Here is a 19,211-nt window from a genome sequence, read left to right on the forward strand (position 1 = left end):
GAATGTGAAACTGTACAATCATTTTGTAAAACAGTTTGGTAGTTTCTTTTAAAATCAAATTTACCCTTAATATATGATATATCAATTCTTAGGTGTTTATCTAAGATAAATGAAAATGCATCCACACAAAGACTTACATACAAATGTTTCCAGCAGCTTCACTCATATTAGCCAAAAAATGTGATAATCTAAATGTTCATCAAAAAAGTGAATGGATAAAAATTTGCTTTATAGCCATAAATTGAAATTCTTTTGAATAATGAAAATAATCCATTGATACACACAACAGAACAGATGAATCCCCAAAACATGATGATCCAAAGAAGCCAGCTTCAAAGCAGAACATACTACATGATTCTAAACATATAAAATTCTACAAAGGCAAAACCAAGTCATAGAGTGAGAAAGGCAGAACTGAGTTGACTTGGGTCAGGATTGGGAAAGACAGTAGAGGGAAAATTGGTGAAATAAATAGAAAGGACCTGAGTGAATTTGGGTAGGTTATGGAAATGATCTAAAGCTCGACTGTGGTAGTAGTTACATGGGTATATATAATTTCAAAACTCATTGATTTGTGCACTTTATATGGTTGTGTTTCATCTTTTGCAAAATATGTCTTATAAAGTTGATAATAGTGATTTTACAAATGGTTTTAAGTTTCTCTTTTTGGCCTTTTGTATTTCCTAAATTCTCATTCCAAATTTGTGTATTATTATTTTTATCAAAAATATACTAATGGTTACTTAATCTACTTTCATTGCTCTTTCTGCAGACCTTGTGAAAGTATCCTTTGTAAGCAATATATCCAACTCTACCTACTATCATCAGGATTACAAAAACTACATTGGTGCATAGCCTTGAGTGTGTGTATGTGTGTATGTGTGTGTTTATCTCATAAATAAGTTTTAATTTAACAGAGACATAGTGGATTCACCACTAAAACAAACAAAAAAAAAAACAATAAAACAAAGGCAACTGAGATGATCAACCTTTGCACTTGCTCTGGAATCAAGATTTAACATTTTATTCATCAGTCTTGGTGAAAGCTGACCTCCCCAGTTCCTTATCTTGTCACTTAAGAGCATGGGCTGTGAGAGCATCGCAAGCCCACCATACACAAATTAGGAGGTCCTGAGCAGCCAGATCAAAAGCAAAACTTAAGATTATATGAATTTTAACAAGAAGAAACAAAGTGTAAGAGGCCAATAAAAACTGATCAGAAATAGTAACAAAAATGAGTCAATTCTTCCAGATACCCGAGAAAGCAAATTCTACAATTCAGCCTTTGGCAGCTTAAACTAATCAAGAAGTTATGTAGTATTGCTTATTATCCTTTTCCATGGAAAAAAAGTATGCCAATTTTCTGATAGAAAATATGTTCTGGAGCAGAACTCAAGACAGAATTTATTATGGGGACAATGAACTTTTTGGTAATGAAGTAAATGGTATCTTCAAGAATATTTTTTATAAGCCAGGAATCCCGTTCAAAGACTGTCCCTGTGTCTGGAGGGCAAAGGAGGTGACACTAAAATGGGGACCTGATGAAGAAAGGATGTTTGGAACATGGGATTAAGGCATTGCTTTCTGATAGTCAAATCTAATACCCTGTTAGTAGCACTAGCAGAGAATGAAAAAAGGAGTTGAAGTGCCTATTAAACATTCTTCTTCAAACAGCAGATATAGTAGGAGATCCTGTGGCTCATGTAGGGACTCAGACAATTTATGATTGGCTCCCCTAGCACCTACCTGTAGTGCAGGCATTCTGCATTGCTGTGATGGCCATATGCTTCCTGTACCATATGGGTAGGAAGGTGTCATTCCATTGTGAAAGTTGAGGAGCCAGCCAGAAGGCCTTCTCACTTTCGAACAGGTGGGAACAGCAGGGTTTCCTTCAGGTAGAGCCAGCATTTTCTTCAGGGAAGAGTCTTCTGTCTTCTGCAGTACTTAAGCATGTGTCTGGTTAAGACCTTAAGTTTTACAGAACCCAGGAAAAAATGACTTTAGCTTGAAAATCCCTAAGACAAATCCTGTAAGTGACCACTTTGTCCATCAAAGAAACCCCAGTGATAGCACTATGGAATATATATCTTTTAGACAGTCTGCCTCATGATGGGTTTGCCAAGATGAGTAAGAGACAAGGTGAGTTGAAAATATCAACTGTGCATTGATATTATGCTTATTTTCACATATTTGTCCTCAGGAATGCCTTACAAATGTTATATTTGCTATTTGGTTAAAAGTGATGCTGAAATACTCCGTTTCAGTGACTGAGCATGAGTACAAACAGACTGGAGCAAGGCAGCAATTTAATTCAGCATGAGTACTGCCCAGGATGCCAGCAGGATCAAGAAATAGTAATAGATACTGTAGGGCATTTTGAAAAATAAGAAAAGTCTTTTTTTTTTTTTTTTGGAGCAGGAAAAATCTGTTTTAATATTGACTGTTTCCTTTTTTATTATAAATTTTATTTTTATATTCCCCATACAATTGCGACCCCCTTATTTTGACCCCAATCCCTCCCCTCCCTGCCCCCCACCCCCATAGAGTGTCTCTGTTTCACAGTTGTTTGTTGATTTTGATTTTTACTTTCTTATATTCTTTTTCCTGGTCCCTTATTTAAGTTTTCTAGATTCCTGCTATGAGTGAGACCATCCGATATTTTTCTTTTTCTTTCTGGCTTATTTCGCTGAGCATGATCCCTTCCAGCGCCATCCATGTTGCTGCAAATTGCATGAGTCTATCTTTTTTGAATGCTGAGTAATATTCCATGGTATATATGTACCACATCTTCTTGATCCAGTCATCTATTTTTGGGCATTTGGGTTGTTTCCAAAGTTTAGCTATTGTAAACAGTGCTGCTATAAACATAGGGGTGCAGGTGCTCTTTGGAATTGATGTTTCTGTGTCCTTTGGGTAAATACCTAGGAGTGGAATTGCTGGGTCATATGGAAGCTCTGTGTTTAGTAGGTCAAGAAATCTCCATACAGCTCTCCATAGTGGTTGGACCAGTTTGCACTCCCACGAGCAGTGCAGGAGAGTTCCTTTTTCTCCACAACCTCGCCAACATTTGTTGTTGCTAGTGTTTTTAATATGTGCCATTCTCACTGGTGTAAGAAGGTATCTCATGGTAGTTTTGATTTGCATTTCCCTGATTACAAGTGATGTTGAACATTTTTTCATAACAGTCTTGTAGAGCTTGAAATGTATAAAGACATGATAGCTTGGTGAGGTTCTTTCTATCATCAACACTGGGGAGCAATGGAGTTTAAGTTTAAGTTTAAAGACACTGAAGGTAGAGTTTACTGACCGTAGAGTATTCCTGTCCATTCAAGGCCAGTTTAATTAATATTGCAAATAGATGGGACTTTATGGACATGTGTTTTTGGCAATGTGATGGAATTATACAATGTGATGGGTTTCTGTAGCATTCATGCATATGCCATTCTGTGAGGTGTAAGATAATACCCAAATCTGTATTTGCTAATGTCTTTGATAGCTAAGACCTATCTGTGCTTAACTGTAGGAACTATACTCATCAAGGTAGACAGATTTTTTTTTTTTAAATCCTGAATTAACATAGCTCTCAATCAATTTTAATTTCCAGGAATCTCTAGATGTTGTTCCAGGTTTTGAGTAGAGTTCTCCCACCCAATTTTTAGTTAAATGCCCTAAATTTTACTAATAACATTTTAATATGATATTTATGCGTACATGCAGGAGTGAAATTGATTTTTAGCATTTTCACTAGGATTTAGTATTAATATAATACTGAATTTATAAAACAAATTTGTAAGTTTTGTTTTTTCTGTGGCCTGGGATATTTCAGATGTTATTGGAGTTTAAAGATTAAACCTCAGATGTAAACCAATAGGGTCCTAATTCCTACAAAAAATGGCAGCTATTTGATTTCATCTGTGAAGGGTTTCTATCTTATCTGTGTTGTTGTGGAGTATTCTCTTAAAATGTTTTAATCCATATGGAGTCAGTGTTTATTTTTTTGTCCTTTTTCTTCCTCTTTTCTCACTCCTAATTGTGCCTCTATTTGCTTTGTCTGTTTTCTTTTTAATCAGACTCACAAAGGATTTTTTGATGAACTGACTTTTGGATTTTTTCCCCTTCTCATTTTTACATATTTGTTTTTAATTAATTCATGATTGCATCCCTGTTAATCCCTTCTTCCTAGATGTGTTTGCTTATTTTGTTGCTCCTTCACTAATTTCTCAAGATGAGTATTTACTTCATCAGTTTTTCATCTCTCTTCATTAATAATGAAGACAATTAAGGATAAATTGCTTTTTTCTTGGTGTTCTGTAAACTTGATACAAGAATTTTTTTTAAAGATTTATTTATTTATATAAGAACTGGGGTACAGGTTAGAGGTGGCGGAGGGTGAGAGAATTCACCAGAGAGAGTGGGGATCAGAAAAGTCAGATTGACCGAAGTACACTGCTGAGGGGAGCAGCGGGTGAGACAGGAGAGGTCTGCCGTGCCATGTGGGAATCTCCCTGGTGGGCTGGGAATCGAACCGGCATTGCAGAGGCTGAGGACAGCTTCACAGTGTGGTGCTCAACCCATTGCGCCACCTGGGGAGGCCAGATAGGAGATATTTTAATTCAATTTTCTTCTTTGCTAATTTAAATTTTCTTCTAGATCCACAGGTAATCTGGATCATATTTCCTATTTTTTAAGTAAAGGTTTTCCATTATACTTCCACTATTTATTAATATTGTAAGGGATTTTGATTAGAGACTGTCCCCTATAAAACACTTACTTTTAAAAATATCGTGGTGTCTTTGTAACTCAATGCATCACTTATTTTCTTAAACTATCCTTTGTACATACATAAATTAATACTATCTAAATATAGCATATAAGAATGTAAGATTATATCTGAGTCAACTTTATTGATATATTCTTTAATTCTACCTCTTTATCCTTGTTTTAATCTATTAAATATGTCAAATTTAAAAAAAAAAGTTATATTACTATATTTCCTAACTATTTTTATCAAGTTCTTCTTGCATTATGGATAATTCTGTCTTATATAGTTGACTATATATATCGATTTACATCTTTTACATCTTAATCACTATTCATTTTATGACTCCCTCTTTTGTATTTTTAGAAGTTCCTTTCTACATTATTAATGGTTGAACTTTTCTCTGCTGACACAAACAAACATTTTTCCCCTATTGCTTGAAAACAACATAAAATATAATCTGCCTAAGTCAACTAAGATTGACTTGCATCTACAAAAATGCTCTGTTTTCTTCCAATCCATCCTGATTACATATGACTCTTGGAAAACTCTTCTTCCTCCTGCCCCTTCCTTACCTTACATTCAATCTATGAAATTCTGTAGTTGTTTCTCCTGCTGTCTTTCTATCCAACCTGAGGTCATAGCTTTGAGAGACCATTTTGGAAAATTTTTGGAATTTCCTTTTGAGGACATACCTTCTTTTTCAAGGACAGATTTTTATTCTCTGCTAATCCACCTTGAATACATTATTTTTCTTTGTCAATAAATTGAAATTCAGGTTGTGTTAAGAAATTTCTAGATAAGCACTGGAAGGTGAAGTAGCTGCTTTTCCTAGAGATCAGGGGTACAGAAATAGGGAAGTTGCCTCCCACTCACCAACACATGCACTTCCTCCTTATAGACTTTGGGGGAACAGAGAGAGGTGTTCATTTCTCTGCCCAGCTACCACTTCTCTCACCTTCCCTGCCTTGTAGTCTCTGTCCTGCTCTTCCCTTCTTTGCTCCCAGCTGTTCTTGAGTTTTTCCATTAGATGAGCTATATCTAAAGTTCCCAAAGCTGCTTCTGAATTATTGCCTGGTCTCAATATCTTTCCTTTATTCTGACAAGTGAATGAGATCTTGACTGAGCTCAGGACTCTGATATTGCAGTCATTTTCTCTCAGTCATCCTAGGATGTTATGTCGCTGTCTTCCAGCCTCCTGTGTTGCTGATAAGTTCAATTCTGTCCTGATTCTTTTTCCTTTGAAAGCCACTTGTTCTTTCTGTGCAGGAGTTTGTATGATCATTTATTTATAGAGAATTCCAGAATTTTCTTGAAATTTGCTGAGGCAAGCATTTTTTCTCCTCAATTTGGCTTAGAATAGCATGAGCCCATTCAATATTCAGACTCACATCTATCCTCAGTTCCCCCAAATTGTCATCTATTATTTGTTCAGATTTTGCCTCTCTTTTCTCAGTTTTTTTTTCCACATGAAATAATTTTTGTGTATTGAACTACTGTGTTTGGCTACATGATTGCCATCTTCTTATCCTTCTAATCTTTGCTTTGAGATAGACTTTGCCCCTGATATTCAAGGCAACTGATTTGAATCTCAACAGTGGCATTTTCTCTTTCTTTTCAATGACAAACTTTTTTGGTTGAAAAAGTATGCAGGTTTTTTTTTTTTCACTACAGAAATGCATGAGTGTTGCACTTGAATCCCCTTAAAAACATATAGAAATAGGTATTTTTAAGATTTTCCTTAGTCATCTCCAGCAGCTGTTTTGCTGAGCATGTACCCTCTTTGTTTTGACAGATTCTAATTCTCTGCTAGTCTGCCTTGAATACATTATTTTTCTTTGTCAATAAATTGGAATTCAGGCTGTGTTGAGAAATTACTAGTAGTGGAAGATGAACTAGCCATTCTTCCTAGATATCAGGTGTACAGAAATAGTGAAGCTGACCCCACTTACCAACACACACACTTTTTCTTATCCTCCTGGCCTCAGGGACTAGAAGGACTTAGCACACCTACTCAGCACCTGTAAGCTTCCTGAAGGCCTGGGAGAATCAGAACATCAAACCAGGAAGATGTTGAGACACTGGTCTTCCACCTAGAATCCTACAAATTGCTATGAATAGGCTTGGCTCCCCAAAAGTCCACCACTTTTTTGGTTAGAACAAAGATTCCTTGAAGGTGATTTCTAGTGTTTTTCCCTTCATTCCACAGAGGAGTATGTCCTGTAGAAATTCTTTTTAGAGCAGTTCTATCAGAGTTGCTTGCATCAGCCTGCCCTTTGGGTCCAGACATATGACTCAAAAGAGTCAGATTCAAGTTGAAAATAAGGAGAAAAGATGAGCCTTCAGGTCATCACTTTTAATCACTCAGAAATATCTTTGAAATGATCCAAAGAGCCAGAATGCAAACAACAATAGCAACAACCACCACTACTAATTAGTAGTAGTATTTAAGGTTTACCAAAGGTATCTGGTCCTTGAAATCTCTCTGTGTCATGGGTTTATTGTGAGAAAACAGGTGGTAGATGTTTAGGAAAAGACTTATAAGTTGTTAGAGAACAAAAACATCAAGGCTTTCTCTCTTCGACTTTAATGAGTTTTACTCAAATATTTTAAACATTTTTGCTCAAGGGCCTCCCCTGATGGTACAATGGTTGAGCACTGGGCTGCGAAGCTGCCTGCAGCCTCTGCAGCACCGGTTCGATCCCTGGCCATTGGGAGAGGGTCCCACATGGCACACAGACCTCTCCTGCCACGCCCACTGCTCCCCTCAGCAGTGTACTTCATCAGTCTGCCTGCTCTGTTACCTGCTCTGGCTCTGGTGAATCCTCTCACCCTCCTGTGCTTCTGACTGTACCCAGTGCTTGTATAAATAAATAAATAAATCTTTAAAAAAAAATTGCTCAAATATTTAAGTCTTGTCTCATCTTATTACCTTAAGCCAAGTGTATAATGAAGCAGTATCACTATATAATAAAATAGTACAGTGTGTAAAAAAAATTGCCTACTTCAATATGAACACATTCATATATTCTGCCTAAGAAGGAATAATGTTCTTTTACTCAGTACACTGTCATCTTACAAAAGCCCTATCACTTTGCTTATTTCTCCTTGTATGTAATCATACTTTTAGTGTCACTTATATGATTGTGTGTTTACACATGTACAGATATGTGCATACCACAAAGTCAGCATAAGTGTACAGATCATAAATTTTCCAAACTGAACACATCTGTGTCATTAACATTAAGATCAGGCATCCACCAAGTCCCCTCAGTCTCCTTTGTAATCATTACATACCCCACATAGGGTGACCACCATCCTTACATCCACAGCTTAGATGATTTGCAAGGTCAACTTGACTTACCATTCTATATCCAGAATTTAACAGAGAATGTTTGCTGTGCTTGATAAATATTTGATAGATGAATGAATGAATGCCTTAATGAATAATTGAGGCAAGATTTAAAGGAAGAATCCCATAGAAAGCTAAACATTGCCAAATATGGCTCTGGAGCCAGAGATTGAAGTGAAGATCCAGGCTTAATTGTTTGTATGATTTGATGCAAGTTATTTGCTTTAACACAATCTCAGGTTACTCATCTCAAAATAGAAGCATCAATATCTATCTCACAGTGCTATTTGTCGTAAACCTTAAAGTTTTATATGTAGAACCAGTGCCTTGTATCTAATAAGCTATTATTGGTACCTAGTAAATGTTGTGGGGAAGAAAGACATCCAGGTATGTCTGTATATGGTCCATGATATCCTTCCCTCAATTGTTTTGTTTTAAATGGCAGTCACTTTTTTTTAATATGATAGTATTTTAATATAGTAGAAAGGGTTTATTCATACTGAACATCCAAACGAAAAACAAAGAAGAAATTAACAAACAGAAACTGTCATGGGGATAATGCAGTTGGTTTGTGTCCTCAAATGTTTTGGTCCTAATCTGGATTTCTGCTTCTCTCTTATTGGTGTCTTTCGATCATAACATGCTCACATGGATATCTGAACTTCCAGCCCTTGGCTTATTTGTGGAGTGGATCACCAACCAAGCTAGTCAGATTTAAGTTGCACTGGGTCAAAATCCCACTTTGTACCCTGATTGCTTGCATCACCTGACAGTCTAGTCATGTGACCAGCCTCCACCACTAGAGCTCTTGTTCTTCATTGCTGCTTATTGTTGCTGCTGTCTCTGCATAAAGTGCCCTCTTTCTGACCACTGCCAATACCACCACTGCCTCCTTACTGTTACTTATTCCATTGAAGCAGAAAAGCATGCAGCTAAGATGCCCGTAACAAATAGATACAGCATCTCCTGAAATGCCATGTGCAACTCTTGCTTTTTGAATTGGTATTGGCTTCAGTTAAGAAAAGAGTACGTACATGATCCTCCCTGGTGGTGCAGGGGTTAATGTCTCAGCACTATAAAAGCTATCGCCATGGGCCACTGTGGCACAAGTTTGACCCCTGGCCAGGGTGCTAACCCACATGGATCAGCAGACCTCTGCTGTCTCACCCACTTCCCCTTCAACAGTGTATTTCAGTATATATGCCTGTTCTGCTCCCCACTCTGTCTCTGGTGAACCCCTGGCACCTCTGGCCTAGATCCCAGTTCTTGTATGCATAAATAAATAAAATAAATATTAAAAAAAGAAAAAGAAAAGAACAAGTATAAAGGCAGTTGATTTGGTATGTAAGAAAAAAGAATAGGCTGTAAGAATGGGTTTTTTTCCTGCAGATCTAATCAAATATCAGTTTAGTAGGTACATATTTATGGAACTGATTGTGTTTAGTTAAGTTGCCTAATTTCTCTGACTAGCAGTTATCTCTACTGTAAGATGGAATCATCTGTTTCAGATTCCCTAGAGTGCGGTTGGGCATATGTGCATATGGAAGTTGAGCGGAGGGAGTCCCAACAAAATGCAGGCCCTGGGACCTCTCCTTGGAGAGAATTGCTGACCTGCTTAGAAGGACTTTTCAGTAATTTCTTTCCCTATCTGCATCAAGGAAATTGCAAAACACTGAGAGCTGCCTGGGAATGTGGTGGCCTGAGAGTTTGGAGCTGGCTAGATAGCAGACTATTTTTCATAGTCAATATAAATGGTAATGCTGTTACTATTTGATGGTCATTATTTGTTATGATGATTGTTAATTATTGTGATGGTAATAGCTATATTAAGTATTGTTTCATGAAATTAAAGGCTGTCTCTGTCTTTTTTACACTTTTAACTTCTGCACCTGCCTGGCACCCTCTAGGAAATCAATACATTTTAGTTAATGACTAAAAAATGAAATGTCAGATACTGTGCTCAGTACTTTGCTATGTGACCTCCTTAAACCCCAATCATCCAATAAATAGGAATCATTATCTCTACTTTACAGGTACAAACCCTGACTGGCAAAGATGTTAACCTGATTTACCAAAGTGCACACCTAGGTGTTTCCATCCCCAGCAGGTGTGATGTGCTTCTGGGCAGCATCTTCCACTGCCCTGAAATGTTGGCTTTTGACACCACAAGGCAGATGCTTCTTCTATTGTATGCAAACCTTAGCCACTGCATTTCTCATCTCCAACTTATTTTTTTTTCTTCAAAATTGGGGATCTATGGGATAGGAAAAGATCCTGAGAGAAGATTCCCAAAGGAGAATTAGGAGTTCTGCAGTGGTCAAGCTCCAATGTCCTGCTGCTGTGCTGGGCTCACTTCCCATCATTTTTGTATCAGAGGGAGGTAGACAAATGGGAAGGTCCTCCCTACAGAGCGACAAGAATGATTAGAGGGCTGCAGGGATTGACTTGTGAGATAAGATTAAAAGACCTCAATATTTGTCATTTGTCTGAGCAGTGACTATGGGACAGACAGGATAACCATCTACAAATATTTGCTGGGTGTAATCACCTCAGACCACTGAACACTCCAGGCAAGTACATGCTGGTTGTCAGAAAGGAAAGAAGGGATTTGGGAGGGTAATGGAATGCACAGACTGCCGAGTGCCGTACTGTCTTCTCAGTGCACCCCCAGTTCTTGGATCTCTTCTGCACCACTGTCATGGAAGGGATGTTTGTTGTCACTTGTTTAAATTTTGCTCCCCAGGAGGCTTCTCTCTCGCCACACCCTTTCACTTTTCTTTTGCAAAATGGCATGATTCTCTGCTGAGGTCATTTCTAGGATTTAATGAAATGGTGTCCTGTCAGATGCTCATACTATCTGTTCAGTCAGTAGCAGATTTTATTGGTACCAGCTATTTGCTTAGCATCACTTAGGAAAGGAATAACTGATGTTTGAAGACAGAAAGACAGAAAGGTCTGTCCTTGGATGGACTGTTGGTACAAGAGCAAATGCTTAATATGTAACTGGAAAGAAAGATGCCAGCTTGCCTATACATCACCTGGTATCCTCCTTTTCTGTGATTATTTTTCACAGCAAAAGACTTGGTCAGGATACAACAAGGACGTTTCCATCACACATTCCCATGAGAATCCTGGTGCTACCCATGCATAAGTGTGAAGTTCTCTTAGGAGTTTAGTTTGCAGAATATTGGGGGTTTGCATTAGCTTGGGCCAAGCAGTTTTATGACAATTCTTCTGTATACTGGTGTGGCCCACGCTGTGGGAGTGCTGGGAACAGGGACCCACGTTGTGGCACTGCCTGCAAACAGTTGGCTTGGGGGACAAGTCTCTGAGTGTTGGAGTTATGACGAGGTCGCAGGAATGCTGGAGATTCCCCATGGGATGTAGAAAGGGGCCTAATCCAGGGTGAAGAGGTTGCTCTCTTGGAGTAGTTAGCGCCTGAGCTGCATCATGGCAGTTGATCAGACATTTGCCTGTGAGAACAGGAAAGGGGTTCCAGCCGAAGTCACAAGCCAAGCCTGAAGCAGCACTGTGCACTGAGCCGGGCAGAAAACTCAGCCCATGCTTTGCACATGGGGGATTCATATGGGCGATATCTAATGTGGGCAACAAGATTTTGGAAGGTTAAAAAGATAAAAAGAAAGACTGGAGTTCTCCTGGGTCGGGAGAATCAGGGGAAGAAGTTAATATTGTCAGAAAGCAAAACATGTAGGAAAGGGCCCCACAGAGCCTGGTCCCCATCCTTGGAAGAAAGATGGCTCCCTGGCTGAGCTGCTGTCTCAGGAACATGCAGAAGAGACTATTGAGGTAGGACTTAGGACTCTGGGGAGGGGGGGTGTGTTTCACTGCCATTGCCTATGTTGGTTCCCTTGACAACCAACTATGATCAGAGTTGGGGAGTGTGGAGAGAAGAGGGAATGGGAAGCAACTGCCCCTGGAGTAACTCCCCCTGAAAGGCCAGGACTCAGGCAGGCTTGATAGGAACATCGAGTCACTGGGAGGACCAGGTGCCCTCTCCTCTTCCTGCCTTGCATCCTTTCTTTGTGGCCCACTGAAGAGTCTAATAGGGATCCAGCTGGCAAAGAAGAAATGAGGTCTGTAGAATCTTGTGTCACATCACAAGGCAAAATGTAGAGGGTCCCTTTGGCTTCTGGATGAGACAAGAGACTGGAGCTGGAGCCAGGCAGACCCAATGAAGGTAGTGGTCAGGCCTGGACCCCTGGTCATCATGGCCCAGGGTAAGCAAAGCCTCCTGGGGAGGATGCATCCCTGTCTTCAGTCCTCTAATCCTCCTAGAGCAAGTGGTATTAAGAAGATAGTGTAGGAGGAGCTGAATTTGTTATACTTCCAAAGAGTTAGAAGCATCACTTCTAACTTAACATGTCATCTAAAATATTTAGCAAATGATTAACTAGAAATATCCTTCTTCCTTTTGTTTTAGTAAAGCACTTCATTGTTTAATGAATAACTAAAGGAAATACTTAGCTAATAATGTAATTCTAATTAAATGCTTTTTAACGTGGAAAGGATTCTGAATTATGTGTTTAGTAAGTAATGGTGTTCCTGAGTAATCTTACACCAAGTAAATGACTTAAGACTATTTATTAGAAGCAAGTGAGATCATTTTTTTTTCATTTTTGTCTTTGTGGTTTCCAAGGAACAACAACAACAACAAAAACCCAACAAAACAGCCGAAGGTATTTTGTACAATGAACAGCTATCTCTGATTCATGTTTTCATCTGAACAAATGATAGGACATTTTATCTAGGTGTGATCCCAGAAAGGGGGGTGCCATGCAGTAAACCTTAGCAAAAAGTCTGGTTCCTGGACCACCCTGGTGATGCAAAGTGTTAAGTCTCAGCACTATGAAGCTATAAGTAGCCACTGCAGTATGATTTCTATCCCTGGCCAGGGAGCTACCCACATGGCGCAGCAGATCTCTCCTGTCTCACCTGTTAATTAGCCTGAGCTGTGTATTTGTCTCAGTCCACCTGTTCTGCTCCTCACTCTGTCTGTGATGAATCCTCTCTCACACACCCCCATTGCACCTCTGGCCTACACCCCAGCTCTTGTGTGCATAAGTAAACAAATCTTAAAAAAAAAAAGCCTGTTTCCTGCCCTTAAGGAATTTATCACTGAAGTAAAAAGGTGCAGTGGATAATGTGCATTTGGGTATGCCTCAAGTCTTGCTTCTTCATTCAAAATGGGGCTAAGGAGATAGGAGACCCGGGAAATTGTACAATATGTACTTTTTCATCCCTTGAATGCCCACTAGTCAGTGGCTGCTTATTTTTTTATTATTTTGCTGATGTAACAAGAATCTCTCAAATATTGAAAAGTAATAACACGAGTATGGTAATGTGCAAAAATCAATACTGCATTTTAGAACAATTACTAATGTAAGTCCCAGGTGTCTTTTCTCATGGATGGATTTTTATATTTGCTGGAAAATAACAATCACTTTTGTATGTATCACTAATTAAAAACTGTTGAATAATTTCCAACAGATATTAAGTAATTATTGGCAATTCCATGTCAGCTCCAGTAAATAATTATCTCACCTTGTATCACATAATTAAAATTACAATGCACACCCAACAAATATTAAACAGTCATAAATAATTCCAATTGTGCATAAGTAGCAGTCACGCATTTGACTCGGTTATGTTTGTAATTTAAAATGACATTTTTCATTTGACTGCTGATTTATGAAATTTTAAAAAATCAATTTGGCTTTCTTAATGGGCTAATGCCCTTTGGGGATACACCAGATGTTCTTCTGCCCAAGGTTGGCAGCTAGGCAGAAAAAAAATTAGCTGGGCATATTGATACCAGACCTAAACAAGAAAAGGGTAGTAATAATGGGTGGCAGGGTAAGATAAATTAACTGAAGAGCTGTTATAAAGTGGTTCTGTAATCCTCATCTCCACAGTACATTGGGTTGTACAGGCAGCAGTCTGTACAACCTTGGCTCCTTGGCTGTCCCTCCTTTCTATTGTTATCACGGAGTTATCAGAGGGCTGGAACAGTGTGCAACTTTCTTCTCTTCTAGTAGGGAGCAACAACAAAGAGAGGGAGGATTTTTAAATCCTTCATTGCATTTGTTCTCACAACCTAGATTCCACCAGAAGGACATGGTCTAGGGTTAGCAATAATGATTCTAAAGCCTCCTTACTTTAGGGCAGATAATATCTTTCTATCATTTATTTAATGAGTATTTAATGAGCACTTACTATGTGCTAGGTACTATGGTTGGTGCTGATTTGAAGATTTCTTAACTTTTAAAAAGCAAGACATTGTTTCACCTCAAGCAATTTATATCCCTCTTGATCAGCATCCATGAAACAGTATGTGATCATTGTCACTGTCTTTTTATGTATGAATATCAGATATGATGTGGACAGATCATCTCTGGCTTTATAGACCCTGAGATACTATTAAGGGTCATTTAGGTCATCTGCAATCTCCTTCCCTAAACCTGGAAGGTGGCCATTTGTACTTGCGCCTGCTTTGGGTTGTTTCAGATGCTTTCAGGAAGCAGGTGGTAACACTCAGTGAACTTCTAATTGCTTGTTTAAGCATCTCTCTCCTACTAGACCATTAACTTCACATCTATATTAATCAACAATATACTCTCTGTAATTTATCCAATGTAAATATTTGTTCAATTAATCGATTAAATTTCTAAAACATTAAAAGGGAAAGAAAACAAAATTACCAAAACCTCAATAATTAATTTATGTCCAATTAAGATAAATTTACATTAAAAATTCATCTTGAAAGACAAATGTGGCTACACTCCCTTCACCCACCCTGCAACCCCAAACTGACCCAATCCTGATTAACAAGGTATATGACTGTTAGTGGAAAGTGTACTTTAAACTGTCATATGCTAAGACATAACCAAGCTGGGATGTTTTATTCAGCACAGGACACTAAAATGGCTCCAGGGACCGTATCAGGAGTAGTTTGATCTGAGCTAGTAGGCATCTGGGCCTCTTGCATTGAGAAGAAAACTTGCAGGTGCACAGATCAGATGCAAAAGGATATTACTCATTTGTTCTCTATCCTCAGGTAATGTGTGGGCCATCCATAGAGTAGGATTCATTAAAAAATCTGGGTTGGAAAGCAGAAGTAAGTAAAGGCCACTGATGAAAGCAGGGATACCAGTAGGTCCTTAGGTTTGGAGTCCAGCCTGATTCATCCTGGCTCAGTAGAGACTGGATTTTGATTCTGTGCCAGAAATGGGGAGGCAGGTTCTGGACCTTTGAATCCAGTGACAGCTGATCAAAGCAGTAGTTCTGAGTGGAATATCATTCCTTCTTTGGGGTAGGCGCAGGGGAGTATCTGTGAGAGGGGGAGTAGAAAAGAAACAGAATTGGTTTATTTATGAGTTTGGCTCAGCTACTGGGTTGGCAGAGCTTATTCTGATATTCAATTCATATGAAGTCACTTGAAAACTTTACTTAAATAGATCGATGGGTGAAGGTTCAGGAGAATGGGGAGTAACACAGAAAAGATCCAAAATTACGGTTGAAATAGATTCTGTTAACATCCAGGTTGACCATAGTTGTAAGTGGCAATAGCATTACAGGATAAAAAATTTTACTTTTGTGAAAATGTAAATTCAATTGGATAGGACCTGTATGTTCAATGACTGTGATTTGGGGTTCCAAAGTGGTTTCATTAAAACATATTCAGGGCCTCCCTGGTGGCGCAGTGGATTGAGCGCTGCGCTGTGACACTGTCTGCAGCCTCTGCAGCACGGGTTTGATTCCTGGCCGGCCAGGGAGAAACCCGCATGGCACGGCAGACCTCTCCTGCCTCGCCCTCTGCTACCTGAGCAGTGTCTTCAGTCCATCTGCCTGTTCTGTTCCCTGCTCTCTCTGTTGAATTCACTCACCCTCCCACACTTCTGACAGGTATCCCAGTTCTTGTATAAATAAATAACTCTGTAAAAGAAATAAAAATAAAATACAACATATTCAATTGGCATATTCTAAAAGGTGATGTTTAATAAATTTCTACATTTGTTAAATTCCCAATAGACACAGTACAGAGCATTTTGGCAAGTGGCAGCATACATGAACCCGTATGTCTCTGAGAGTTCTTTCTTTATTTCCTTCAATACCTCTAACAGAAGCTTCTAGAAAGGCTTTTGCCAATCTTTTTTTTTTTCTCTCTTTAAAAGAGGCTGATTTTGTTACTATTTTACATAATGCTAAATTCCAGTCATCTAAATCATATGTCATTTCCATCCCCTCTCAATTTTTCTGTTGTCTGTCTCCAAGTTCTGATCCTTCTATCAAGTCTTGGAACATTCTAGTACTACTGGTTTGGTATGTCCTCTTCCTCATTAGAGTACTTGATGCCCGAATGTCAACCACACAGCAGTCCTACATGATGGAAAGGATTTGGACTTTGGTGTTAGGTGATATTAGTTTGCATCCTAGTCCATCACTTAACCACTTACACCTTGGTCACTTTTTAAACTTTTATGAGAATATTACCTTTATTTGAAAAATGTGGAGACATTAGTCCCTCCAAGGTTATTAGTGGGTTTAATAGTATGGATGTACAAAAAGCAACCGGTGGGGGTCTTGGCACATTTTCAATCCTCAATAAATATCAGTTCCCTCTACACTTAGTACCAGGGCAGAAAATGGAGACGGAGTTCAAGTGTTCCTGTAAGCATTATACTTAAAAAACAAACGTTTACCAACACAAAAGGTTTGTGACTTTTGAAATCTTAAAGCTGTTCGTGGAAGTAATTACCTTCCCCATTACCTTATCTGGTGGAGCTGACCTGAAGAAGTAGAATTTCTCCTTCACTGAAGACTAAATGTGGAGGCTAAGAGGTTTGACTGCCATTTAGTCCATAGTTCTGTTTGTGTCGGGTGACTGTGCTTTAAAACTATGAGTTTCAACTTCCATCGCTCCCTGGTCCCTAGGTTCTCAGTGGAAATTCTGAAACATGGAACCACAGGTGTCCCCAAAGGAGCGTACATATCTCCTTTCTCTGCAAAAGATTCATGTTGGCTAAAAAATATTGGATGGGTACATTTTGCTTTGTTTAAATAACATTTGAGTTTGCTGCTTTTAATCATTGGTTCCCTTGAGCATGGCATGCTTTCTGCAGCACACACTGGCTGCATACCTAACAGATATTTTGAATACAACAGCTTGACTCCCCTGCTGCTTGGATGATAGCAATTGGCTAGGTGGGCCATCCTCTTCCTTCTCCCCCCTCTACGGATGCAAGGAGATTTCAAGTGCAATTTGGCCTTGTACATCAAGCAGCAATTTTCCTGCAGAAACCAAAATCTCCAAAAACTCTACCCTAATCAAATCTATCAAGCCCAATTTAGGGTCGAGCTTGTGTCTGTTTATCAAGGAAATGGAGTTGAAATTGCCCCCTTTAATGGAATTACAGCTGCCCACCATAATCTTTCACGTGCATGTTTGAATTAATGGCAGGACATAGCCCATGCTCTCCAACCTTGGAATTTGATTCCAGTTATAGGAAATTGCTATAATTTCTGTTCTGGGATTCTCAGGGATGTTGGGACATTTTATGCTGGGGTTAAAATTAATGTGTCAGAGGAATTAATGAAATCGGAAGTAGTTGGGGAAGATTAGCACTTTTACACAACGCCCAGTGAGTCACCTCTGTGTCAAATCAAACCCTTTCTGACCCATGTGAACTACGTTCATCAAGTCAAGGGGAAAAAAAAAAAAGGAATGACTTTTTTTTCGGAAGTTGAAATTTTTCATCAGAACACAGCAGATATGGATAGAATGCATTTGTCCTTCTGATGAATAGGGCGACTCACTCTGTTCAGCTTTGTATACAGAGTTGGACATCAGTTGGATACAGACCCAGCTAAGATGTGTAGGTCCTTCCTGAGCTGAGGACAAGGCCAGCAGCTGAGTGTAGAGCTACCCTTCCCCACCTTGTTCACTCTTGAAGTAACCTCAGGGCATCATTTCCCCCCTAAAGACTCAGTATCCCCTGAGAAATGTTGTTCTATTAAGCATGTGGTGATAGCTACTGTGGTCGTTTTGCACTAGGACAATTATTCATTTTTTTTGAAATGCTCTTATGAAGAGATAGTCTATTCTATATTCTGTTTGATATAATACAAGCATTTTAGCATCTTGGGTTTAAGTAGTGCTAATTGAACCATTTTTGTTCTTGTACATTTTCATGATTTTATCTCATTTTTTTTCTCACAGTACAGAAGGGAGGTAAGCTATTTATAATGCAAATTGTAAATGAGGAAACCAAGGTTAAATGATATATCGAATTAATGATGGCACCAGTACAAGGTCACCTTCCCACAAACCCAGCATTTTTCCATGAACATTCAACTGACATCTTTAAACTCTCCTATTCCTTCCGCGTGAGTTTAGGCACTTCCTGATGCAGTCCACACACCCACCCTCTACAACCCACACAGACTTCCTGTAGGAAGTTTTCCTCACACTCACCTTTCCCTACAGTAAGAACTCTAAGCATTGCAATACATAAGTAATAGAGTTTCTCTCTTTGTGAAATGCACCTGAAGTTTTTTATCTTTCCTTGGAAAATAAGATTCCTAAATTAGAGAATCACGGAGATGTAATAAATGTGGGGAGAAAGCCTATTCATTTTCTTCAAGAGTGGTTAATGCCTCTCAGACAAATTTCCCATTTAGAATTAATTCTGTCTTTTTCTTACATCCTTTTCTTGTTCCTTTCCCTCCTTCCCGGCCCAGCCTCTTTCTCATTATACTTAGACATTTGTATGAAAACAGCATTTTAACCATCTGGGGTTTTCCTGTTGCAATTTATTCAGCTTCAGAATTCATAATCCCCCAATACAGCCTTCATCCCTGTGCCCACTATACATGGGGAGTCTTCAGGTAGGAGGGTACATGCCACTGGTACAGATGAGCCCTCTGGGGCCTCAGTATCATGGCAGTGTCCTGGCACCAACAAGAAGGATTGCTCTAGAATGCAAGGTTAGGGGACAGGGTCACCGAGGTGGGCTGCCAAGCTCTTTCCTGTGGTGTCAGCAATTCTGTTCTTGGTTCCCTGATCAATTGGCAATTGTTGGT

This window comes from Talpa occidentalis, unplaced genomic scaffold (genome assembly GCF_014898055.3).
Source record: "Talpa occidentalis isolate TD23 unplaced genomic scaffold, MPIMG_talOcc4v2.1 talOcc4.12, whole genome shotgun sequence".
NCBI lineage: Eukaryota > Metazoa > Chordata > Mammalia > Eulipotyphla > Talpidae > Talpa > Talpa occidentalis.